The 25,930-nt window shown below is 46.0% G+C and overlaps 1 pseudogene; it reads right to left on the bottom strand.

Annotated features, from left to right (window-relative positions):
* Positions 1-2,979: 2,979 nt before the first annotated feature.
* Positions 2,980-25,532, bottom strand: LOC121838760 (annotated as a pseudogene).
* Between the last annotated feature and the right edge of the window lie 398 nt (positions 25,533-25,930).

Genomic DNA, 25,930 nt, shown 5'->3' with positions numbered 1-25,930 from the left:
TCAGACAGAACAGTTGATTGTTTGAGTCAGACAGAACAGTTGATTGGTTACAGTCAGTCAGAACAGTTGATTGGTGCAGTCAGAATAGATTGATTGGTTAGAGTCAGACAGAACAGTTGATTGGTTAGAGTCAGACAGAACAGTTGATTGGTTATAGTCAGACAGAACAGTTGATTGGTTGATTGCTAGAGTCAGAACAGTTGATTGGTTAGAGTCAGACAGAACAGTTGATTGTATAGTGCAGAGTTGATTGGTTAGAGTCAGACAGAACACAATACTGTATAGTGCAGAACAGTTGATTGGTTAGAGTCAGACAGAACACAATACTGCATAGTGCAGAGTTGACTGGTTAGAGTCAGACAGAATGCAATACTGTTAGTGCAGAGTTGACTGGTTAGAGTCAGAACAGAACACATTACTAGAGTCAGTGCAGAGTTGACTGGTTAGAGTCAGACAGACATGCAATACTGTATAGAACAGATACTGGTGACTGGTTAGAGTCAGATTGGTTGCAATAGTGCAGAACAGTTGACTGTTAGAGTCAGACAGAACAGTTGACTGGTTAGAGTCAGACAGAACAATACTGTATAGTGCAGAGTTGACTGGTTAGAGTCAGACAGAACAATAGTGCAGAGTTGCAGACAGAATACTGTATAGTGCAGAGTTGACTGGTTAGAGTCAGACAGAATGCAATACTGTATAGTGCAGAGTTGACTGGTTAGAGTCAGTCAGACAGTTGACTGGTTAGAGTCAGACAGAACATGACTGTAGTCAGTGCAGAGTTGATTGGTTAGAGTCAGACAGAACACAATACTGTATAGTGCAGAGTTGACTGGTTAGAGTCAGACAGAACAGTTGAATACAGACAGAACAGTTGACTGGTTAGAGTCAGACAGAACAGTTCATTGGTTACAGTCAGAACAGTTGATTGGTTAGAGTCAGACAGAACAGTTGATTGACTGTTAGTTGAGTTCAGACAGAACAGTTGATTGGTTACAGTCAGACACAGTTGATTGGTTAGAGTCAGACAGAACAGTCAGAACAGTTGATTGGTTAGAGTCAGTCAGAACAGTTGATTGGTTAGAGTCAGTCAGAACAGTTGATTGGTTAGAGTCAGACAGAACAGTTGATTGGTTAGAGTCAGTCAGAACAGTTGATTGGTTAGTCAGTCAGAACAGTTGATTGGTTAGAGTCAGACAGAACAGTTGATTGGTTACAGTCAGACAGAACAGTTGATTGGTTACAGTCAGAACAGTTGATTGGTTACAGTCAGACAGAACAGTTGATTGGTTGCAGTCAGAACAGTTGATTGGTTAGAGTCAGACAGAACAGTTGATTGGTTAGAGTCAGACAGAACAGACAGAGAACAGTTGATTGGTTAGAGTCAGAACAGTTGATTGGTTAGAGTCAGACAGAACAGTTGATTGGTTAGAGTCAGACAGAACAGTTGATTGGTTAGAGTCAGACAGAACAGTTGATTGGTTACAGTCAGTCAGAACAGTTGATTGGTTAGAGTCAGAACAGTTGATTGGTTAGAGTCAGTCAGAACAGTTGATTGGTTAGAGTCAGACAGAACAGTTGATTGGTTAGAGTCAGACAGAACAGTTGATTGGTTACAGTCAGTCAGAACAGTTGACTGGTTACAGTCAGACAGAACAGTTGATTGGTTGCAGTCAGAACAGTTGATTGGTTAGAGTCAGACAGAACAGTTGATTGGTTAGAGTCAGACAGAACAGTTGATTGGTTACAGTCAGAACAGTTGACTGGTTAGAGTCAGACAGAACAGTTGATTGGTTAGAGTCAGAACAGTTGATTGGTTAGAGTCAGACAGAACAGTTGATTGGTTAGAGTCAGACAGAACAGTTGATTGGTTAGAGTCAGTCAGAACAGTTGATTGGTTACAGTCAGAACAGTTGATTGGTTAGAGTCAGACAGAACAGTTGATTGGTTACAGTCAGACAGAACAGTTGATTGGTTACAGTCAGAACAGTTGACTGGTTAGAGTCAGACAGAACAGTTGATTGGTTAGAGTCAGAACAGTTGATTGGTTAGAGTCAGACAGAACAGTTGATTGGTTAGAGTCAGACAGAACAGTTGATTGGTTAGAGTCAGTCAGAACAGTTGATTGGTTAGAGTCAGAACAGTTGATTGGTTAGAGTCAGTCAGAACAGTTGATTGGTTAGAGTCAGACAGAACAGTTGATTGGTTACAGTCAGACAGAACAGTTGATTGGTTACAGTCAGAACAGTTGACTGGTTACAGTCAGACAGAACAGTTGATTGGTTGCAGTCAGAACAGTTGATTGGTTAGAGTCAGACAGAACAGTTGATTGGTTAGAGTCAGACAGAACAGTTGATTGGTTAGAGTCAGAACAGTTGATTGGTTAGAGTCAGACAGAACAGTTGATTGGTTAGAGTCAGACAGAACAGTTGATTGGTTAGTCAGTCAGTTGATTGGTTAGACAGAACAGTTGATTGGTTAGAGTCAGACAGAACAGTTGATTGGTTACAGTCAGTCAGAACAGTTGATTGGTTAGAGTCAGAACAGTTGATTGGTTAGAGTCAGTCAGAACAGTTGATTGGTTAGAGTCAGACAGAACAGTTGATTGGTTACAGTCAGAACAGTTGACTGGTTACAGTCAGACAGAACAGTTGATTGGTTGCAGTCAGAACAGTTGATTGGTTAGAGTCAGACAGAACAGTTGATTGGTTAGAGTCAGACAGAACAGTTGATTGGTTAGAGTCAGACAGAACAGTTGATTGGTTAGAGTCAGAACAGTTGATTGGTTAGAGTCAGACAGAACAGTTGATTGGTTAGAGTCAGACAGAACAGTTGATTGGTCACAGTCAGACAGAACAGTTGATTGGTTACAGTCAGAACAGTTGATTGGTTAGAGTCAGACAGAACAGTTGATTGGTTAGAGTCAGACAGAACAGTTGACTGGTTAGAGTCAGACAGAACAGTTGATTGGTTCGCCACTCACTCCAGTACATCCTTGTTGAACTGTTTCTGTCTGCAGCCCAGGAACTCTCCTATCATCTGTCTGCTCAGTCCTTTCCTCTCCAGGATGAAGCGGGCGATGCCTACCGGTGTGTCCGATACGAAGCCTCTCTCTATCAGGTACTGTATACCCTTCTCTGGCTTCCTGCATTGAGGAGAGACACAGAGAGGGAGAGACACAGAGAGGGAGAGACACAGAGAGGGAGAGACAGAGAGAGGGAGAGACAGAGAGAGGGAGAGACACAGAGAGGGAGAGACAGAGAGGGAGAGACAGAGAGAAGGAGAGACACAGAGAGGGAGAGACACAGAGAGGGAGAGACACAGAGAGGGAGAGACACAGAGAGGGAGAGACACAGAGAGGGAGAGACACAGAGATGGAGAGACACAGAGAGGGAGAGACAGAGAGGGAGAGACACAGAGAGTGAGAGACACAGAGAGTGAGAGACACAGAGAGGGAGAGACACAGAGAGAGGGAGAGACACAGAGAGAGGGAGAGACACAGAAAAACAGGAGTTATTATAAAATATTGTATATGCCCCTGAACAGACGCTTTTATCCAAAGTGACTTTTAAAGTAGAATGACACACAACACAGAGAATCAAGAACTGGCCTTGAAGAACTGACCTACTCAACTAACTCAGAGGTCCTTGTGAAAGCCTATCGCTGCAGGGTTGTGAGGGCGTGTCTATCGCTGCAGGGTTGTTAGGGCGTGTCTATCGCTGCAGGGTTGTTAGGGCGTGTCTATCGCTGCAGGGTTGTTAGGGCGTGTCTATCGCTGCAGGGTTGTTAGGCGTGTCTATCGCTACAGGGTTGTTAGGCGTGTCTATCGCTGCAGGGTTGTTAGGCGTGTCTATCGCTGCAGGGTTGTTAGGGCGTGTCTATCGCTGCAGGGTTGTTAGGGTGTGTCTATCGCTGCAGGGTTGTTAGGGCGTGTCTATAGCTGCAGGGTTGTTAGGGCGTGTCTATCGCTGCAGGGTTGTAAGGCGTGTCTATAGCTGCAGGGTTGTTAGGGCGTGTCTATCGCTGAAGGGTTGTTAGGGCGTGTCTATAGCTGCAGGGTTGTTAGGGTGTGTCTATCGCTGCAGGGTTGTTAGGGCGTGTCTATAGCTGCAGGGTTGTTAGGGCGTGTCTATCGCTGCAGGGTTGTTAGGCGTGTCTATAGCTGCAGGGTTGTTAGGCGTGTCTATCGCTGCAGGGTTGTAAGGGCGTGTCTATCGCTGCAGGGTTGTAAGGGCGTGTCTATTGCTGCAGGGTTGTAAGGGGCGTGTCTATCGCTGCAGGGTTGTTAGGCGTGTCTATCGCTGCAGGGTTGTAAGGGCGTGTCTAAAGCTCCATTCGATACTAGCCAACGGGACATTAAAAACTGTATTATCTTATGTTTCACTGAGTCGTGGCTGAATGACGACACGGATGATATACAGCTGGCTGGGTTTTCTGTGCATCGGCAGGCGAGAACAGCTATGTCTGGTAAGACAAGGGGTGGGGGTGTGTGTCTATTTGTCAGCAACAGCTGGTGCGCGATGCCTAATATTAAGGTAGTGCCAAGTTATTGCTCACCTGAGGTAGAGTATCTCATGATAAGCTGTAGACCACACTATCTACCAAGAGACTTTTCATCTGTATTTTCGTAGTTGTCTATTTACCACCACAGACTGATGCTGGCAGTAAGACCAAACTCAACGGGCTGTAAAAAGACAACAAGAAATTGCTCATCCAGAAGCAGCGCTCCTAGTGGCCGGGGACTTTAATGCAGGTAAACTTAAATCAATTTTACCTCATTTCTACCAGCATGTAACATGCGCATCCAGAGGAAAAAAACTCTAGATCACTTTTACTCAACACACAGAGATGTATACAAAGCTCTCCCTCGCCCTCCATTTTGCAAAACTGACCCTAATTCTATCCGACTAAATCCTGCTTTACAAGCAAAAAACTGTAACAGAAAGTACCAGTGCCTCGCTCAATACAGAAGTGGTCAGAAGATGCGGATGCCACACTACAGGACTGTTTTGCTGGCACAGACTGGAATATGGGATTCATCCAATGGCATTGTGGAGTATATCACCTCAGTCATCGGCTTCATCAATAAATACATCGACAACTTCGTCCCCACAGTGACCGTACGTACATATCCCAACCAGAAGCCATGGATTACAGGCAACATCCACACCTAGCTAAAGGCTAGAGCTGCCGCTTTCAAGGAGCGGGACACTAATCCGGGCGTTTATAAGAAATCTCGCAATGCCCTCAGACAAACCATCAAACAGGCAAAGGATCAATACAGGACTACGATTGAATCTTACTACACCGGCTCTAGCGCTCGTCGGATGTGGCAGGGCTTGCAAACTCTTACGGACTACAAAGGGAAACCCAGCCGTGAGCAGCCCAGTGACGCGAGCCTGCCAGACAGGCTAAATGCCTTTTATGCTCACTTCGAGGCAAGCAACACTGAAGCATGCATGAGAGCACCAGCTGTTCCGGACGACTGTGTGATCACGCTCTCCGTAGCTGATGTGAGTAAGACCATTAAACATGTCAACATTCACAAGGTCGCAGGGCCAGATGCATTACCAGGACGTGTACTCAGAGCATTCGTGGACCAACTGGCAAGTGTCTTCACTGACATTTTCAACCTGTCCCTGTCCGAGTCTGTAATACTTACATGTTTCAAGCAGAGCACCATAGTCCCTGTGCCCAACAAAGTGAAGGTAACCTGCCTAAATGACTACCGCCCCGTAGCACTCACGTCGTTAGCCATGAAGTGCTTTGAAAGGCTGGTCATGGCTCACATTAGCACCTTCATCCCGGAAACTATAGACCCACTCTAATTCGCATACCGCACCAACAGATCCACAGATGATGCAGACTCTATTGCACTCCACACTGCCCTTTCCCAGCTGGACAAAAGGAACGAATGTGAGAATGGTGTTCATTGACCACAGTTCAGCGTTCAACACCGTAGTGCTAACAAAGCTCATCACTAATCTAAGGATCCTGGGACTAAACATCTCCCTCTGCAACTGGATCCTGGACTTCCTGATGGGCCGCCCCCAGGTGGTAAGGGTAGGCAACAACACATCTGCCACGCTGAACCTCAACACGGGGGCCCCTCAAGGGTGCGTGCTTAGTCCCCTCCTGTACTCCATGTTCACCCATGACTGCGTGGCCAAGCACGAATCCAACACCATCATTAAGTTTGCTGACGACACAACAGTGGTAGGCCTGATCACCGACAATGATGAGACAGCCTATAGGGAGGAGGTCAGAAACCTGGCAGTGTGGTGCCATAATAACAACCTCTCCCTCAACATAACCAAGACTAAGGAGATGAACCACAGGAAAAGGAGGGCCAAACAGGCCCCCATTTCCATCGACGGGGCTGTAGTGGAGAAGGTTGAGAGTTCCAAGTTCCTTGATGTCCACATCACCAACAAAAAATCATGGTCCACATCAAGACAGTCATGAAGAGGGCACGACAAAACCTAATACCCCTCAGGAGATTAAAAAGATTTGGCATGGGTCCCCAGATCCTCAAAGTTCTACAGTTGCACCATCGAGAGCATCCTGACCGGTTGCATCACCACCTGGTATGGCAATTGCTCGGCATCCGACCGCAAGGCGCAACAGAGGATAGTGCCTACAGCCCAGTACGTCACTGGGGCCAAGCTTCCTGCCATCCAGGACCTACAGTGGGGAGAACAAGTATTTGATACACTGCCGATTTTGCAGGTTATCCTACTTACAAAGCATGTAGAGGTCTGTAATTTTTATCATAGGTACACTTCAACTGTGAGAGACGGAATCTAAAACAAAAATCCAGAAAATCACATTGTATGATTTTTAAGTAATTACTTAGCATTTTATTGCATGACATAAGTATCCTGTGACCTACCAACCAGTAAGAATTCCGTCTCTCACAGACCTGTTAGTTTTTCTTTAAGAAGCCCTCCTGTTCTCCACTCATTACCTTTTTAACTGCACCTGTTTGAGCTCGTTACCTGTATAAAAGACACCTGTCCACACACTCAATCAAACAGACTCCAACCTCTCCACAATGGCCAAGACCAGAGAGCTGTGTAAGGACATCAGGGATACAATTGTAGACCTGCACAAGGCTGGGATGGGCTACAGGACAATAGGCAAGCAGCTTGATGAGAAGGCAACAACTGTTGGCGCAATTATTAGAAAATGGAAGAAGTTCAAGATGACGTTCTCTGTTCATCCATGACTACGAAGTTCAAGATTCTGTCTCTCACAGTTGAAGTGTACAAAAGGTTGAGTCCGATGAGGTACTATCTAACTTACTAGAGGTTGAGTCCGATGAGGTACTGTCTAACTTACTAGAGGTTGAGTTCGATGAGGTACTGTCTAACTTACTAGAGGTGGAGTCCGATGAGGTACTGTCTAACTTACTAGAGGTTGAGTCCGATGAGGTACTGTCTAACCTACTTGTTGAGCAGGTTGAGTCCGATGAGGTACTGTCTAACCTACTTGTTGAAGAGATTGAGTCCGATGAGGTACTGTCTAACTTACTAGAGGTTGAGTCCGATGAGGTACTGTCTAACTTACTAGAGGTTGAGTCCGATGAGGTACTGTCTAACTTACTAGAGGTTGAGTCCGATGAGGTACTATCTAACTTACTAGAGGTTGAGTCCGATGCGGTACTGTCTAACTTACTAAAGATTGAGTCCGATGCGGTACTGTCTAACTTACTAGAGGTTGAGTCCGATGAGGTACTATCTAACTTACTAGAGGTTGAGTCCGATGCGGTACTGTCTAACTTACTAGAGGTTGAGTCCGATGCGATACTGTCTAACTTACTAGAGGTTGAGTCCGATGAGGTACTGTCTAACCTACTTGTTGAGCAGGTTGAGTCTGATGCGGTACTGTCTAACTTACTAGAGGTGGAGTCCGATGAGGTACTGTCTAACTTACTAGAGGTTGAGTCAGATGCGGTACTGTCTAACTTACTAGAGGTTGAGTCCGATGAGGTACTATCTAACTTACTAGAGGTTGAGTCCGATGCGGTACTGTCTAACTTACAGGAGGTTGAGTCCGATGCGGTACTGTCTAACTTACTAGAGGTTGAGTTCGATGAAGTACTATATAACTTACTAGAGGTTGAGTTCGATGAGGTACTGTCTAACTTACTAAAGATTGTGTCCGATGAGGTACTGTCTAACTTACTAGAGGTTGAGTTCGATGAGGTACTATATAACTTACTAGAGGTTGAGTTCGATGAGGTACTGTCTAACTTACTAAAGATTGAGTCCGATGCGGTACTGTCTAACTTACTAGAGGTTGAGTCCGATGCGGTACTGTCTAACTTACAGGAGTTGGAGTCCTATGTGGTACTGTCTAACTTACAGGAGGTTGAGTCAGATGAGGTACTGTCTAACTTACTAGAGGTTGAGTCCGATGAGGTACTGTCTAACTTACTAGAGGTTGAGTCCGATGCGGTACTGTCTAACTTACAGGAGGTTGAGTCAGATGAGGTACTGTCTAACTTACTAGAGGTTGAGTTCGATGAGGTACTATATAACTTACTAAAGATTGAGTCCGATGCGGTACTGTCTAACTTACTAAAGATTGAGTCCGATGCGGTACTGTCTAACTTACTAAAGATTGAGTCCGATGCGGTACTGTCTAACTTACTAAAGATTGAGTCCGATGAGGTACTGTCTAACTTACTAAAGATTGAGATTGATGAGGTACTGTCTAACTTACAGGAGGTTGAGTTCGATGAGGTACTGTCTAACTTACTAAAGATTGAGTTCGATGAGGTACTGTCTAACTTACAGGAGGTTGAGTCCGATGCGGTACTGTCTAACTTAGTAAAGATTGAGTTCGATGAGGTACTGTCTAACTTACAGGAGGTTGAGTCCGATGCGGTACTGTCTAACTTACTAGAGGTTGAGTTCGATGAGGTACTGTCTAACTTACTAAAGATTGAGACTGATGAGGTACTGTCTAACTTACAGGAGGTTGAGTTCGATGAGGTACTGTCTAACTTACTAAAGATTGAGTTCGATGAGGTACTGTCTAACTTACTAGAGGATGAGTTCGATGAGGTACTGTCTAACTTACTAGAGGTTGAGTCAGATGCGGTACTGTCTAACTTACAGGAGGTTGAGTCCGATGAGGTACTGTCTAACTTACTAAAGATTGAGTCCGATGCGGTACTGTCTAACTTACTAGAGGTTGAGTCCGATGCGGTACTGTCTAACTTACTTGTTGAACAGGTTGAGTCTGATGCGGTACTGTCTAACTTACAGGAGGTTGAGTTCGATGAGGTACTGTCTAACTTACTAGAGGTTGAGTCCGATGAGGTACTGTCTAACTTACTAGAGGTTGAGTCAGATGAGGTACTGTCTAACTTACTAGAGTTTGAGTCTGATGCGGTACTGTCTAACTTACTAGAGGTTGAGTCTGATGCGGTACTGTCTAACTTACAGGAGGTTGAGTTCGATGAGGTACTATATAACTTACTAGAGGTTGAGTCCGATGCGGTACTGTCTAACTTACTAGAGGTTGAGTCCGATGCGGTACTGTCTAACTTACTAGAGGTTGAGTCTGATGCGGTACTGTCTAAATTACTAGAGGTTGAGTTCGATGCGGTACTGTCTAACTTACTAGAGGTTGAGTCCGATGAGGTACTGTCTAACTTACTAAAGATTGAGTCTGATGCGGTACTGTCTAACTTACTAGAGGTTGAGTCCGATGAGGTACTATCTAACTTACTAGAGGTTGAGTCCGATGCGGTACTGTCTAACTTACAGGAGGTTGAGTCCGATGCGGTACTGTCTAACTTACTAGAGGTTGAGTTCGATGAAGTACTATATAACTTACTAGAGGTTGAGTTCGATGAGGTACTGTCTAACTTACTAAAGATTGTGTCCGATGAGGTACTGTCTAACTTACTAGAGGTTGAGTTCGATGAGGTACTATATAACTTACTAGAGGTTGAGTTCGATGAGGTACTGTCTAACTTACTAAAGATTGAGTCCGATGCGGTACTGTCTAACTTACTAGAGGTTGAGTCCGATGAGGTACTATCTAACTTACTAGAGGTTGAGTCCGATGCGGTACTGTCTAACTTACAGGAGGTTGAGTCCAATGCGGTACTGTCTAACTTACTAGAGGTTGAGTTCGATGAAGTACTATATAACTTACTAGAGGTTGAGTTCGATGAGGTACTGTCTAACTTACTAAAGATTGTGTCCGATGAGGTACTGTCTAACTTACTAGAGGTTGAGTTCGATGAGGTACTATATAACTTAGAGGTTGAGTTCGATGAGGTACTGTCTAACTTACTAAAGATTGAGTCCGATGCGGTACTGTCTAACTTACTAGAGGTTGAGTCCGATGCGGTACTGTCTAACTTACAGGAGTTGGAGTCCTATGCGGTACTGTCTAACTTACAGGAGGTTATGTCAGATGAGGTACTGTCTAACTTACTAGAGGTTGAGTCCAATGAGGTACTGTCTAACTTACTAGAGGTTGAGTCCGATGCGGTACTGTCTAACTTACTAGAGGTTGAGTCCGATGCGGTACTGTCTAACTTACAGGAGGTTGAGTCCGATGCGGTACTGTCTAACTTACAGGAGGTTGAGTCTGATGCGGTACTGTCTAACTTACAGGAGGTTGAGTCCGATGCGGTACTGTCTAACTTACAGGAGGTTGAGTCTGATGCGGTACTGTCTAACTTACAGGAGGTTGAGTCCGATGCGGTACTGTCTAACTTACTAGAGGTTGAGTCAGATGAGGTACTGTCTAACTTACTAGAGGTTGAGTCTGATGCGGTACTGTCTAACTTACAGGAGGTTGAGTTCGATGAGGTACTATATAACTTACTAGAGGTTGAGTCCGATGCGGTACTGTCTAACTTACTAGAGGTTGAGTACGATGCGGTACTGTCTAACTTACTAGAGGTTGAGTCTGATGCGGTACTGTCTAAATTACTAGAGGTTGAGTCCGATGCGGTACTGTCTAACTTACTAGAGGTTGAGTCTGATGCGGTACTGTCTAACTTACAGGAGGTTGAGTCCGATGCGGTACTGTCTAACTTACTAGAGGTTGAGTCCGATGCGGTACTGTCTAACTTACTAGAGGTTGAGTCTGATGCGGTACTGTCTAACTTACAGGAGGTTGAGTCCGATGCGGTACTGTCTAACTTACTAGAGGTTGAGTCTGATGCGGTACTGTCTAACTTACAGGAGGTTGAGTCCGATGCGGTACTGTCTAACTTACAGGAGGTTGAGTCTGATGCGGTACTGTCTAACTTACAGGAGGTTGAGTCCGATGCGGTACTGTCTAACTTACTAGAGGTTGAGTACGATGCGGTACTGTCTAACTTACTAGAGGTTGAGTCAGATGAGGTACTGTCTAACTTACTAGAGGTTGAGTCTGATGCGGTACTGTCTAACTTACAGGAGGTTGAGTTCGATGAGGTACTATATAACTTACTAGAGGTTGAGTCCGATGCGGTACTGTCTAACTTACTAGAGGTTGAGTCTGATGCGGTACTGTCTAACTTACAGGAGGTTGAGTTCGATGAGGTTCTATATAACTTACTAGAGGTTGAGTCCGATGCGGTACTGTCTAACTTACTAGAGGTTGAGTCCGATGCGGTACTGTCTAACTTACTAGAGGTTGAGTCTGATGCGGTACTGTCTAAATTACTAGAGGTTGAGTTCGATGCGGTACTGTCTAACTTACTAGAGGTTGAGTCCGATGAGGTACTGTCTAACTTACTAGAGGTTGAGTCCGATGAGGTACTGTCTAACTTACTAGAGGTTGAGTCCGATGAGGTACTATCTAACTTACTAGAGGTTGAGTCCGATGCGGTACTGTCTAACTTACAGGAGGTTGAGTCCGATGCGGTACTGTCTAACTTACTAGAGGTTGAGTTCGATGAGGTACTATATAACTTACTAGAGGTTGAGTCCGATGCGGTACTGTCTAACTTACTAGAGGTTGAGTTCGATGAGGTACTGTCTAACTTACTAGAGGTTGAGTTCGATGAGGTACTGTCTAACTTACTAAAGATTGAGTCCGATGCGGTACTGTCTAACTTACTAGAGGTTGAGTCCGATGAGGTACTATCTAACTTACTAGAGGTTGAGTCCGATGCGGTACTGTCTAACTTACAGGAGGTTGAGTCCGATGCGGTACTGTCTAACTTACAGGAGGTTGAGTCTGATGTGGTACTGTCTAACTTACAGGAGGTTGAGTCCGATGCGGTACTGTCTAACTTACAGGAGGTTGAGTCCGATGCGGTACTGTCTAACTTACTAGAGGTTGAGTCAGATGAGGTACTGTCTAACTTACTAGAGGTTGAGTCTGATGCGGTACTGTCTAACTTACAGGAGGTTGAGTCTGATGCGGTACTGTCTAACTTACAGGAGGTTGAGTTCGATGAGGTACTATATAACTTACTAGAGGTTGAGTCCGATGCGGTACTGTCTAACTTACTAGAGGTTGAGTCCGATGCGGTACTGTCTAACTTACTAGAGGTTGAGTCTGATGCGGTACTGTCTAAATTACTAGAGGTTGAGTTCGATGCGGTACTGTCTAACTTACTAGAGGTTGAGTCCGATGAGGTACTGTCTAACTTACTAGAGGTTGAGTCCGATGAGGTACTGTCTAACTTACTAGAGGTTGAGTCCGATGAGGTACTATCTAACTTACTAGAGGTTGAGTCCGATGCGGTACTGTCTAACTTACAGGAGGTTGAGTCCGATGCGGTACTGTCTAACTTACTAGAGGTTGAGTTCGATGAGGTACTATATAACTTACTAGAGGTTGAGTCCGATGCGGTACTGTCTAACTTACTAGAGGTTGAGTTCGATGAGGTACTGTCTAACTTACTAGAGGTTGAGTTCGATGAGGTACTGTCTAACTTACTAAAGATTGAGTCCGATGCGGTACTGTCTAACTTACTAGAGGTTGAGTCCGATGAGGTACTATCTAACTTACTAGAGGTTGAGTCCGATGCGGTACTGTCTAACTTACAGGAGGTTGAGTCCGATGCGGTACTGTCTAACTTACAGGAGGTTGAGTCTGATGTGGTACTGTCTAACTTACAGGAGGTTGAGTCCGATGCGGTACTGTCTAACTTACAGGAGGTTGAGTCCGATGCGGTACTGTCTAACTTACTAGAGGTTGAGTCAGATGAGGTACTGTCTAACTTACTAGAGGTTGAGTCTGATGCGGTACTGTCTAACTTACAGGAGGTTGAGTTCGATGAGGTACTATATAACTTACTAGAGGTTGAGTCTGATGCGGTACTGTCTAACTTACAAGAGGTTGAGTCCGATGCTGTACGGTCTAACTTACAGGTTGAGTCCGATGCGGTACTGTCTAACTTACTAGAGGTTGAGTTCGATGAGGTACTGTCTAACTTACTAAAGATTGAGTCCGATGCGGTACTGTCTAACTTACTAGAGGTTGAGTCCGATGCGGTACTGTCTAACTTACTTGTTGAACAGGTTGAGTCCGATGCGGTACTGTCGTCTCTGCACCACGTCGTTGTTAGAGGCGGGGTTATCCCAGCTGTGTCTGCTCTCTCTGATAGGTCTGTTTCCCGAGCGGTGGGAGCGGCTCCCGGGAGGCTGTCGCGCGATGAGGACCCGGAGGAGCAGTTGATGGTGTCGTTAGAGTTGGTGGTGGAGCTGAGAGAGTCGTTGTCTCCGTCAGAACAGCAGACCTGCTCCTGGCCACCAAGGGGCAGTGTGGCTGATGAGGAGGAAAATAGGGGGTGAGGGGTGGTCCCTGGAGGGACTGAGAGGAGGAGGAGGGGGTATTGGGGTGCGGGTGGTGGGGGTGTATAGGGTAATATGGGAGCTGATGGTGGTGGTGTAGGATGGTGTGGTAGGGCAGGTGGGAGGGGATGGCCGAGGGGTGGGGGTGGTGAGGAAGCACAGTACGAGTCTGGCCTTGGGCCTGGGGAGGTATGGGGACAGCACGCCCGTTGGTGTTGGGGTGAGGCTTTGGGTGGGGGTTATGTTTAATAGTGCCCTGAGGTGACCCCCCTCCACCAACTCCTCCCCCTGGTTCTGTCTCGTAGACCCGTCGGCCAATAGAGCCCGAGCCGTCACTCATATCAACAGAGCTGTCGCTCTGGGGTTCGAGGGTCAACAGGGGTAGGTGAGCTTCTCTCAGGCTGTAGTCTCTACACTCTGTACAGGGGGTGCTGCGTCGGCTGTTACTGTTGCCCCCTCCCTCTGTGTCCCGGCTGTCTTCAAACCCCCCCACCCTGCCGCCACACACTCCAGGGCTCCAGTACTCTGTATCTGGGCTGCTGGGGGCCCGGTCCAAGGACAGGGGAGAGGACGAGAGCCTGTCATTCATGTAGAGGGTCACGTCGTTGTAGGAGGTGGCTGTGGTGTCTTCGTGCATGCTCTGTCTCTCTCCTCCTCCTCCTCCTACTCTTCCTCCCACTCCTCCTCTTCCTCCATCCCTCTGTCTGTCTCCCTCCCTGGGCCTCCAAACACACTCTCCGAAGTCGTCCACCTCCACCCCTGTCTCGTCTCCGTCACCTTCCTCCTCCTCTTCCTCCTCCTCCTCCTCCTGCTGACTGTCTTCCACACCAGACTGACAGGTCAGGGTGTCATCAATGGAGTCAGCCAGGGACTTCACCTACAACACACACAGGTTGGATAAAGACAGAACGGAGAGTCACACAGGTTGGATAAAGCCAGAAGGGTGAGTCACACAGGTTGGATAAAGACAGAACGGAGAGTCACACAGGTTGGATAAAGCCAGAAGGGTGAGTCCCACAGGTTGGATAAAGACAGAACGGAGAGTCACACAGGTTGGATAAAGACAGAAGGGTGAGTCACACAGGTTGGATAAAGACAGAAGGGTGAGTCACACAGGTTGGATAAAGACAGTCACACAGGTTGGATAAAGACAGAACGGAGAGTCACACAGGTTGGATAAAGACAGTCACACAGGTTGGATGAAGACAGTCACACAGGTTGGATAAAGACAGAACGGAGAGTCACACAGGTTGGATAAAGAGAGAACGGAGAGTCACACAGGTTGGATAAAGACAGAACGCAGAGTCACACAGGTTGGATAAAGACAGAATGGAGAGTCACACAGGTTGGATAAAGACAGAATGGAGAGTCACACAGGTTGGATAAAGACAGAATGGTAAGTCACACAGGTTGGATAAAGACAGTCACACAGGTTGGATAAAGACAGTCACACAGGTTGGATAAAGACAGAACGGAGAGTCACACAGGTTGGATAAAGACAGAACGGAGAGTCACACAGGTTGGATAAAGACAGAACGGAGAGTCACACAGGTTGGATAAAGACAGAATGGTAAGTCACACAGGTTGGATAAAGACAGTCACACAGGTTGGATAAAGACAGTCACACAGGTTGGATAAAGACAGAACGGAGAGTCACACAGGTTGGATAAAGACAGAATGGTAAGTCACACAGGTTGGATAAAGACAGTCACACAGGTTGGATAAAGACAGTCACACAGGTTGGATAAAGACAGAACGGAGAGTCACACAGGTTGGATAAAGACAGAATGGTGAGTCACACAGGTTGGATAAAGACAGAACGGAGAGTCACACAGGTTGGATAAAGACAGAATGGAGAGTCACACAGGTTGGATAAAGACAGTCACACAGGTTGGATAAAGACAGTCACACAGGTTGGATAAAGACAGAACGGAGAGTCACACAGGTTGGATAAAGACAGAATGGTGAGTCACACAGGTTGGATAAAGACAGAACGGAGAGTCACCGTGACCTGAGAAATGATCTTTTGGAGAAGGTCTCGTCCAGGTGTGTTACTAACTCTCACCTGTTTGGAGAAGGTCTCGTCCAGGTATGTTACTAACTCTCACCTGTTTGGAGAAGGTCTCGTCCAGGTGTTACTAACTCTCACCTGTTTGGAGAAGGTCTCGTCCAGGTGTGTTACTAACTCTCACCTGTTTGGAGAAAGTCTCGTCCAGGTGTGTTACTAACTCTCACCTGTTTGGAGAAGGTCTCGTCCAGGTATGTTACTAACTCTCACCTGTTTGGAGAAGGTCTCGTCCAGGTGTGTTACTAAGTCTCACCTGTTTGGAGAAGGTCTCGTCCAGGTGTGTTACTAACTCTCACCTGTTTGGAGAAGGTCTCGTCCAGGTATGTTACTAACTCTCACCTGTTTGGAGAAGATCTCGTCCAGGTATGTTACTAACTCTCACCTGTTTGGAGAAGGTCTCGTCCAGGTATGTTACTAACTCTCACCTGTTTGGAGAAGGTCTCGTCCAGGTATGTTACTAACTCTCACCTGTTTGGAGAAGGTCTCGTCCAGGTATGTTACTAACTCTCACCTGTTTGGAGAAGGTCTCGTCCAGGTATGTTACTAACTCTCACCTGTTTGGAGAAGGTCTCGTCCAGGTGTGTTACTAACTCTCACCTGTTTGGAGAAGGTCTCGTCCAGGTATGTTACTAACTATCACCTGTTTGGAGAAGGTCTCGTCCAGGTGTTACTAACTCTCACCTGTTTGGAGAAGGTCTCGTCCAGGTATGTTACTAACTCTCACCTGTTTGGAGAAGGTCTCGTCCAGGTGTTACTAACTCTCACCTGTTTGGAGAAGGTCTCCTCCAGGTGTGTTACTAACTCTCACCTGTTTGGAGAAGGTCTCGTCCAGGTGTTACTAACTCTCACCTGTTTGGAGAAGGTCTCGTCCAGGTATGTTACTAACTCTCACCTGTTTGGAGAAGGTCTCGTCCAGGTGTTACTAACTCTCACCTGTTTGGAGAAGGTCTCGTCCAGGTGTGTTACCTGTTTGGAGAAGGTCTCGTCCTAACTCTCACCTGTTTGGAGAAGGTCTCGTCCAGGTATGTTACTAACTCTCACCTGTTTGGAGAAGGTCTCGTCCAGGTGTGTTACTAACTCTCACCTGTTTGGAGAAGGTCTCGTCCAGGTGTTACTAACTCTCACCTGTTTGGAGAAGGTCTCGTCCAGGTATGTGTACTCCTCTCTGTCCCCCTCGCAGCGTGGAGGAGACCCAGCCTGCATCTCTTCATCCCCAGGGTGGCCTCCAGGGTGAGGATACCTCTGTCCCTGCTGAACCCCTTGGCCCTGAGGCTGGCCCTGCCGCTCGTCAAACGAGTACTGCAGTCTCATGTCAGACAGGATGATACGTTGAGTCATCCGGCTCTCGGAGGCGGAGCTTCGTAGCTGCTCAAAGTTCTTGTTCATGCGGTACTGACGGAACGCCGTCTGGATGGTGCGCGCCGCCTGCCGACTGAGCAAGTACCCTCCGTACTTCCTCTCCAGCATCTCCACCTTACAAGAAACAGGAAGTGTGGACAGAACCAATGAGAGAGTGGGAGGAAGTGGAGAGAACCAATCAGAGAGCAGGGGAAAGTGGAAAGGACCAATGAGAGAGCATGAGGAAGTGGAACGGATCAATCCGTGAGTAGGGGGAATTGGAAAGGACCAGTCAGAGTGTAGGGGGAAGTGTAAAGGACCAATGAGAGAGCAGAAGGAAGTGGAAAGGAACAATGACAGAGCTGGAGATTAGGGGAGCTTTGTAAGGGAATATTGCCATAGCAACCCTATACAAATTGGTCATAAGGGATATCTCTATAGCCTCTGTTTTGAAAGGATGTTCTTTAGTTTCTGTTGAAAAGGACCTGAACCAGGGTTATGTTCACTAATTTGTCTTCATTATGTCACACAGCAACAGAATACATAACAACATAGAATACAACATCAGCAGAATCAGCAACAGTCTATTACACGTACTGTATGCATTCAGAATATAACAAGTAATAAATTAGAAAACAACAACTGTCAGGACACAGATTAAGCCTAATCTTGGACTAAAGCACCTTGATATCGGGCCTTAAAAAAAGTTACAAAATGGAAAAAACACCTTCTTGTCCTGTAGGTCTGTGGAGAGCTCATAGCTGTCGGACAGGGCTTTGCAGCGCCTGTTGTCCTCCTCCTCCTGCTTCCGGAGCGCCAGGCTGGCAGGCTGGTGCCAGGTCCTCTGGGCCCAGGCCAGGGAGGCAGGGCTAGGGGGGGCCACCGGTGGGCCCTGGGGGTGGTGGCCCAGTGGGCCGGGGCCACTGTTGTAGCGATGATCAGAGCTGCTTAGGTAGGGTCCCTGTCTACAGGTGCTGTCGGAGAAACTGCCTGTGTCGTCACGGTGAGGCTCTTCCACACTAGAGGGAGAGGAGAGGGAGAGAGGAGAGGAGAGGAGAGGAGAGGAGAGGAGAGGAGAGGAGAGGGAGAGGAGAGGAGAGGAGAGGAGAGGAGAGGAGAGGAGAGGAGAGGAGAGGAGAGGAGAGGAGAGGAGAGGAGAGGGAGAGGAGAGGAGAGGAGAGACAGACAGAGGGAGAGGGAGATAGATGGAGAGGGAGATAGACAGAGAGGGAGATAGACAGAGGGAGAGAGAGAGAGAGAAAGATGGGGGAGAGAGAGAGTAGAGGACAATTGGTTTAAATATGAATGAGGGGATAGGTAGGACAGCAGAGGAAAGACTAGTAATCTATGAGTATTCTACTAGTAATCTATGAGTAATCTACTAGTAATCTATGAGTAATCTACTAGTAATCTATGAGTAATCTACTAGTAATCTATGAGTAACAACCACCATCTAGACTAGGACATACCTAGAGAGAGTAGGATACGAGGGTGATGTGGAATCTACACATGATCTTTATATGACGCGGATTAGTACTGACGGGGTCCATGTTAAGCTATGGGTGTCAAGGTGCTCTGTCGTCGGGTCCTAGCCAGGCTGAGACACCATTGGTGTGTGTGTGTGTGTGTGTGTGTGTGTGTGTGTGTGTGTGTGTGTGTGTGTGCGCGTGCGTGTGCGTGTGCGCGTGCGCGTGTGCGCGTGCGCGTGTGCGTGTGCGGGTAGAAGCCAAAACCAAGCCGAAACTATTTTACACAGATCCAGCCACTGCCAGACTCACATGTAGTCCCGGACACACACACACACACACACACACACACACACACACACACACACACACACACACACACACACACTGGTATTCAGACTCACATGTTGTCCCACACACACACACACACACACACACACACACACACACACACACACACACCAGTGGTCAGACTCACATGTAGTCCCGGGCACACACACCAGTGGTCGGACTCACACGTAGTCCCACACACACACACACACACACACACACACACACACACACACACACACACACCAGTGGTCAGACTCACATGTAGTCCCGGGCACACACACCAGTGGTCGGACTCACACGTAGTCCCACACACACACACACACACACACACACACACACACACACACACACACACACACACACCCCAGTGTTCAGACTCACATGTAGTCCCGGGCCCGCTTCGGAAGCTTGTTATTCTTCCTGTAGAAAAACCACATGGTGCAGGTGGTGTGGACGAGGATGAGAGAGATGGACTCCACTCTCCACACTGGGCCACACACACACACTGGGCCACACACACAGTGTGTTAATCATAGTCTGTACACCCCCCAACACACTGAGGAAATGTTGACACCCATGACAACAACAGTTTACTGTCAATCACTCTCTCGCACACACTCTATCTCTCCTCCCTCTCTCTTTGTATCTCTCTATCTCTCCCCCCTCTCTCTTTGTATGTCTCTCCCCTCCCTCCTTCTCCCTCTCCCTCCTTCTCGCTCTCCCTCCTTCTCGCTCTCCCTCCTTCTTGCTCTCCCTCCTTCTCGCTCTCCCCCTCTCTCTCTCTCTCTCTCTCTCTCTCTCTCTTTCTCTATTTACATACTGTATGCTCTCCTCTCACTCTCCACATCCCTCTCTCCCTCTCTCTCAATCTTTACATACTGTATGCTCTCCTCTCTCTCCACCTCCCTCTCTCCCTCTCTCTTTCTCCTTCTCCCTCACACATACACACGCAGTGTTAAACAGCAGAACAGATCTATTCACAACATGGGGCCGGTCGGTAACTACCAACAGAACACGCTGGTGGAAACTACAACCACAGCTGAGCCAGGTGCAACGAACATATTAGCCATCCACTATAGTAAACATACTAAAGTGACACTACTAGCCACCCACTATAGTAAACATACTAAAGTGACACTACTAGCCATCCACTATAGTAAACATACTAAAGTGACACTACTAGCCACCCACTATAGTAAACATACTAAAGTGACACTACTAGCCATCCACTATAGTAAACATACTAAAGTGACACTACTAGCCATCCACTATAGTAAACATACTAAAGTGACACTACTAGCCATCCACTATAGTAAACATACTAAAGTGACACTACTAGCCATCCACTATAGTAAACATACTAAAGTGACACTACTAGCTATCCACTATAGTAAACATACTAAAGTGACACTACTAGCCATCCACTATAGTAAACATACTAAAGTGACACTACTAGCCATCCACTATAGTAAACATACTAAAGTGACACTACTAGCTATCCACTATAGTAAACATACTAAAGTGACACTACTAGCCATCCACTATAGTAAACATACTAAAGTGACACTACTAGCCATCCACTATAGTAAACATACTAAAGTGACACTACTAGCCATCCACTATAGTGGATGTGGGGTTATATCCTTCCTGTTTGGCCCTGTCTGGGGGTGTCCTCGGATGGGGCCACAGTGTCTCCTGACCCCTCCTGTCTCAGCCTCCAGTATTTATGCTGCAGTAGTTAATGTGTCGGGGGGCTAGGGTCAGTTTGTTATATCTGGAGTACCTCTCCTGTCCTATTCGGTGTCCTGTGTGAATCTAAGTGTGCGTTCTCTAATTCTCTCTTTCTCTCTCTCTCTCTCTCTCTCTCTCTCTCTCTCTCGGAGGACCTGAGCCCTAGGACCATGCCCCAGGACTACCTGACATGATGACTCCTTGCTGTCCCCAGTCCACCTGGCCGTGCTGCTGCTCCAGTTTCAACTGTTCTGCCTTATTATTATTCGACCATGCTGGTCATTTATGAACATTTGAACATCTTGGCCATGTTCTGTTATAATCTCCACCCGGCACAGCCAGAAGAGGACTGGCCACCCCACATATGCTCTCTCTAATTCTCTCTTTCTTTCTCTCTCTCGGAGGACCTGAGCCCTAGGACCATGCCCCAGGACTACCTGACATGATGACTCCTTGCTGTCCCCAGTCCACCTGACCGTGCTGCTGCTCCAGTTTCAACTGTTCTGCCTTATTATTATACGACCACGCTGGTCATTTATGAACATTTGAACATCTTGGCCATGTTCTGTTATAATCTCCACCCGGCACAGCCAGAAGAGGACTGGCCACCCCACATAGCCTGGTTCCTCTCTAGGTTTCTTCCTAGGTTTTGGCCTTTCTAGGGAGTTTTTCCTAGCCACCGTGCTTCTACACCTGCAATGCTTGCTGTTTGGGGTTTTAGGCTGGGTTTCTATACAGCACTTTGAGATATCAGCTGATGTACGAAGGGCTATATAAATAAATTTCATTTGATTTGATTTGATTTTGATATAGTAAACATACTAAAGTGACACTACTAGCTATCCACTATAGTAAACATACTAAAGTGACACTACTAGCCATCCACTATAGTAAGCATACTTAAGTGACACTACTAGCCATCTACTATAGTAAAAATACTAAAGTGACACTACTAGCCATCTACTATAGTAAACATACTAAAGTGACACTACTAGCAAACCACAATAGTAAACATACTAAAGTGACAATGCTAGCCATCCACTATAGTAAACATACTAAAGTGACAGTCCTAGCCATCTATATAGTAAACATACTTAAGTGACACTACTAGCCAATCAGAATAGTAAACAGGTTGAAGTGACACTACTAGCCATCCACTATGACACAGTACTACACACACTAAACAACATGGCTACTGTACAACAACATGGCTACTGTACTACAACAACATGGCTACTGTACTACAACAACATGGCTACTGTACTACAACAACATGGCTACTGTACTACAACAACATGGCTACTGTACTACAACAACATGGCTACTGTATTACAACATGGCTACTGTACAACAACAACATGGCTACTGTACTACAACAACATGGCTACTGTACTACAACAACATGGCTACTGTACTACAACATTGCTACTGTACTACAACAACATGGCTACTGTACAACAACAACAAGGCTACTGTACTACAACATGGCTACTGTACTATCACAACACAGCTACTGTACAACAACAACATGGCTACTGTACAACAACAACATAGCTACTGTACTACAACAACATGGCTACTGTACTACAACAACATGGCTACTGTACAACAACAACATGGCTACTGTACTAAAACATGGCTACTGTACTACAACAACCTGGCTACTGTACAACAACATGGCTACTGTACTACAACAACATGGCTACTGTACAACAACAACATGGCTACTGTACAACAACAACATGGCTACTGTACTACAACAACATGGCTACTGTACTACAACATGGCTACTGTACTACAACAACCTGGCTACTGTACAACAACATGGCTACTGTACTACAACAACATGGCTACTGTACAACAACATGGCTACTGTACAACAACAACATGGCTACTGTACAACAACATGGCTACTGTACTACAACATGGCTACTGTACAACAATAACATGGCTACTGTACAACAACAACATGGCTACTGTACTACAACATGGCTACTGTACTACAACAACATGGCTACTGTACTACAACATGGCTACTGTACAACAACAACATGGCTACTGTACAACAACATGGCTACTGTACTACAACATGGCTACTGTACAACAACAACATGGCTACTGTACAACAACAACATGGCTACTGTACAACAACAACATGGCTACTGTACTACAACATGGCTACTGTACAACAACAACAACATGGCTACTGTACAACAACATGGCTACTGTACAACAACATGGCTACTGTACAACAACAACATGGCTACTGTACAACAACAACATGGCTACTGTACAACAACAACATGGCTACTGTACTACAACAACATGGCTACTGTACTACAACATGGCTACTGTACTACAACAACATGGCTACTGTACTACAACATGGCTACTGTACTACAACAACATGGCTACTGTACTACAACAACATGGCTACTGTACTACAACAACATGGCTACTGTACTACAACAACATGGCTACTGTACAACAACAACATGGCTACTGTACAACAACATGGCTACTGTACAACAACAACATGGCTACTGTACAACAACAACATGGCTACTGTACAAAAACAACATGGCTACTGTACAACAACAACATGGCTACTGTACCACAACATGGCTACTGTACTACAACAACATGGTTACTGTACTATCACAACATGGCTACTGTACAACAACAACATGGCTACTGTACAACAACAACATGGCTACTGTACTATCACAACATGGCTACTGTACAACAACATGGCTACTGTACAACAACAACATGGCTACTGTACAACAACAACATGGCTACTGTACAACAACAACATGGCTACTGTACTATCACAACATGGCTACTGTACAACAACATGGCTACTGTACTATCACAACATGGCTACTGTACAACAACAACATGGCTACTGTACAACAACAACATGGCTACTGTACAACAACATGGCTACTGTACTACAACAACATGGCTACTGTACAACAACAACATGGCTACTGTACAACAACATGGCTACTGTACTACAACAACATGGCTACTGTACTACAACATGGCTACTGTACAACAACATGGCTACTGTACAACAACATGGCTACTGTACTACAACAACATGGCTACTGTACTACAACAACATGGCTACTGTACTACAACAACATGGCTACTGTACAACAACATGGCTACTGTACTACAACAACATGGCTACTGTACAACAACAACATGGCTACTGTACAACAACATGGCTACTGTACAACAACATGGCTACTGTACTACAACATGGCTACTGTACAACAACATGGCTACTGTACAACAACATGGCTACTGTACTACAACATGGCTACTGTACTACAACATGGCTACTGTACAACAACATGGCTACTGTACAACAACATGGCTACTGTACTACAACAACATGGCTACTGTACTACAACAACATGGCTACAACATACTGTATGTGTGAGAGGAGACAAGTTAGGTCCCAGTGAGATTAATCTAATGAGCTTGAAAAGTACAACTAAAAACTCACATATTATAGACACATCACAACTTCACACTCACACATTATCAACACATCACAACCACACACCACAGATTCCCTTCACTCTTTGTTGCCTTCTCTCCACCGATAGAAGCCATCACACATTTAACTGGCATTCTTCTCTTCAGTAATAGCATCAAGAGAGAGCAGCATATTCCAACAGGTATTAGTTTCAGGCTCAACTCTGTTTTGATTTAGACAGCGGAGTTACATCAAACCAGTTGCTATGACAGAGACACACCCACTCAGAGAGGGAGAGCCAATCAACATGAAGCATTGTGGAAGTAGGGGTGTGTTCGGCGAGGTGAAATATTACAGTGGGTATGTCTCAAAAAGCACCCTATTTCTTATATAGTGCACTATCTGCTTAGGGCTCTAGTCTAAAGTAGTGCACTATATATAGGGAATAGGGTTCCATAGGGCTCTGGTCTAAAGTAGTGCACTATATAGGGAATAGGGTGCCATAGGGCTCTGATCTAAAGTAGTGCACTATATAGGGAATAGGGTGCCATTTGGGATACAACCAGAATGTTTCAGGTGTAAGCTTCTGGAGCCAGTTAATAACTGTGAGTCATGATGACAGATAAGGTAGGTAGCAAAACATAACCGTGGAGCATTAATTTGGTTCTGTGATGTCTAATATGAGTTGGAGATAACAGCAGAGAGCATTTCCAGAAAACCCTGAACACCAATTCCAACCTGCTTCATCACTTCAACCTGCTTCATCACTCCAACCTGCTTCATCACTTCAACCTGCTTCATCACTCCAACCTGCTTCATCAATCCAACCTGCTTCTTCACTCCAACCTGCTTCATCAATCCAACCTGCTTCATCTATCCAACCTGCTTCATCACTCCAACCTGCTTCATCAATCCAACCTGCTTCTTCACTCCAACCTGCTTCATCAATCCAACCTGCTTCATCACTCCAACCTGCTTCATCATTCCAACCTGCTTCATCACTCCAACCTGCTTCACCATCCAACCTGCTTCATCAATCCAACCTGCTTCATCACTCCAACCTGCTTCATCACTCCAACCTGCTTCATCAATCCAACCTGCTTCATCATTCCAACCTGCTTCATCACTTCAACCTGCTTCTTCACTCCAACCTGCTTCATCAATCCAACCTGCTTCATCACTCCAACCTGCTTCATCACTCCAACCTGCTTCATCACTCCAACCTGCTTCATCAATCCAACCTGCTTCTTCACTCCAACCTGCTTCATCAATCCAACCTGCTTCATCACTCCAACCTGCTTCATCATTCCAACCTGCTTCATCACTCCAACCTGCTTCATTACTCCAACCTGCTTCACCATCCAACCTGCTTCATCAATCCAACCTGCTTCATCACTCCAACCTGCTTCATCACTCCAACCTGCTTCATCAATCCAACCTGCTTCATCATTCCAACCTGCTTCATCACGCCAACCTGCTTCATCAATCCAACCTGCTTCTTCACTCCAACCTGCTTCATCAATCCAACCTGCTTCATCACTCCAACCTGCTTCATCATTCCAACCTGCTTCATCACTCCAACCTGCTTCATCAATCCAACCTGCTTCATCACTCCAACCTGCTTCATCACTCCAACCTGCTTCATCAATCCAGCCTGCTTCATCAATCCAACCTGCTTCATCACTATAAGACCAGGAGTTTTTTTCCCTGATCATTAGTCTCTGTCTCTGAGTAGAGT

The sequence above is a fragment of the Oncorhynchus tshawytscha genome, linkage group LG22 (genome assembly GCF_018296145.1).
Source record: "Oncorhynchus tshawytscha isolate Ot180627B linkage group LG22, Otsh_v2.0, whole genome shotgun sequence".
Classification (NCBI taxonomy): Eukaryota; Metazoa; Chordata; class Actinopteri; order Salmoniformes; family Salmonidae; genus Oncorhynchus; species Oncorhynchus tshawytscha.
Note: the sequence above shows the minus strand (reverse complement) of the source record. Positions and strands in the feature narration are given on the sequence as shown.